Source organism: Oratosquilla oratoria, chromosome 1, assembly GCF_046742065.1.
Source record: "Oratosquilla oratoria isolate Oo_2021 chromosome 1, ASM4674206v1, whole genome shotgun sequence".
Taxonomy (NCBI): Eukaryota; Metazoa; Arthropoda; class Malacostraca; order Stomatopoda; family Squillidae; genus Oratosquilla; species Oratosquilla oratoria.
Genome location: NC_134777.1, coordinates 75,818,565 through 75,820,729, shown reverse-complemented (window position 1 = coordinate 75,820,729; position 2,165 = coordinate 75,818,565). Strand labels below are relative to the sequence as shown.

Here is a 2,165-nt window from a genome sequence, read left to right as displayed (position 1 = left end):
TATATATATATATGTTATATATACTATACATATGTATAACATAATCATTATTAACCTATATAATATACTTTTTATATCTTATAAATACATTCTATAAGATAACACTGTATATATTAAACATATATATATATATAATATATATTTATATATATATATATATCATATTTAACTGTTGATATGCTAATAGCACAAAGTGGCCATCAATAATTTTGAGAGAACATTTCTCGTAACTTTCTCAGAGTAGTAATTTTCTCTTCATGGTTTTTTATTAAACTCTGGGAGGAAAGTACGAAAAATGTAGTCAGGAGTGGTTTTCCATTTATATACCGACAAGCTGTTTCAACCATTTCACATGGTCCTCCGTCTTCATGGGTATTTTAAATGATTACAAGTGTGTAAAAACACATTTAGAATTATATAACAAGGACCGTGGGTGGGGCCCGTACAAACATCAGAGAAGAAAAAATATAAAAATGGTGTGGTGTTGTTGGACTGGATGTGGAGTAGTATGATTGGTGGGAATATGCGGGGAGCGTGGGCGGGGCCCAGGGAGGGGGCCCTAGGTCCAACGAATTGTGGGCTTATGTCACCGTCTTTTGTCGGAGGTTGTCATACTCCCGTTGAGCAAATGTCTAGATGCACCCTTCTCGCCGAGACCTACCATATTCGGGGAGCTAATGTCCACGTCTTGTCGTCTTGGAACTTCCACTGTGGTGCAAATGTCACGGTGTGCGGGTCTGTTTTCTCCTAGATTGGAAGGGAGGACATGATTCAATTTGACTTCTGGACGTTTAATGGTAGGCTGCGTGTTGTAATAGGTAATACTAACTGTCTCGTCAATTATTAAGCGTCCCGTAATTTAGAGTCTGTGGTGAATGATTTCGGTTGGGTTGTTTGGCCCCCTGATGAGGTCTGCCAAGCGCGGCCTGTCTATGTCATGTGTGTCAATATAATGCTGGTGAATAGCTCCCGTTATTTCGATGTGCTAGAAGTGCCTTCGCCTATTAGGTGTGTGTTGTGTGTGTGTGTGTGTGTTTCTGAGGACTTGTGTGTGTGTTTGGGTGTTGTGTTTGTGTGTGGTGTGTGTTTGTGTGTCCGGGTGTGTTTGTGTGTGTGTGTGTGGAGTGTTGTTTTTGTGTATATATGATATATTTATATATGATTTATAGATATATATAATATATACATATATACATATTTTTTTTGAACTCTTAAATAATACCCAGTACATATATATACATATATATATATATATATATGTATATATATATATATGTGAATGTATATGTATATGTATATGTATATGTATATGTAATATGTATATTATATGTATATGTATATGTATATTGAGGAATGTCACCACTCTGCCAGAGTATATGTATATGTATATATGTATACGTTTATGTATATGTATATATGTATGATAAGATAAAATAGAAATGAAAATATGTAGCTTTGCCCAGACCCGGGATCGAACCGGGGACCTTTAGATCTTCAGTCTAACGCTCTCCCAACTGAGCTATCTAGGCATGGGGACCCTATTTAATGTTTGTGTTTTTATATGCATGCCGTCATGTGTCCATGTGTAAGGTTGTGTATATATGTGTACGTATATGTGTATAGTTCTATGTATATGTAAATATATGTATATACATATGTGTGTGTGTGTGTGCATATTAAAACAAAATTCAAAAAATTTACTACTGACGGAAAAGTTAATCGTTACTCCATTCGTAATCATTGTCTTGCCTTCTGTTTCCTCGTCTGTTGTTACGATGAAAAAGCTTGAAGGCCGACAAGAGTCTTTTTTTTCATAATGATGCCCGAAAGTCCTAAAGTTGTCTCTTCTCCGTCCTTCCCAGATACATTCGGGAAGTTTGTCGTCAGTCCCTTTTTTTTCAACATCTTTGCACAGAAGCCCACCCCCCCTATACCCATCCACCTCGTAAGCGGAAACCCCTTCCACCGCTCGACACACAGCTTCCGCCCACCTTGAAGCTGATTGGCGGATAATGGCCACATAGGCTCTCGGGCTAGCCACGTTTCCTTTATATCATATTCACAGAAGCGTGCAATCAGCTGGTAATTGAAGAAGTTCACTAATTGTCTAGCCAAAAAGCGCTAGGTTGTTGCCCGGTGAAAAAACGCTCGATTACCGGAGATTA

The 2,165-nt window shown here is 37.6% G+C and overlaps 1 non-coding gene across 1 annotated transcript; it reads right to left on the bottom strand.

Moving 5' to 3' along the window:
• Positions 1–1,456: 1,456 nt before the first annotated feature.
• TRNAF-GAA (transfer RNA phenylalanine (anticodon GAA)) lies at positions 1,457–1,529 on the bottom strand. Its single transcript has one exon. It is a non-coding gene; the product is annotated as a tRNA-Phe (tRNA).
• Positions 1,530–2,165: the final 636 nt, after the last annotated feature.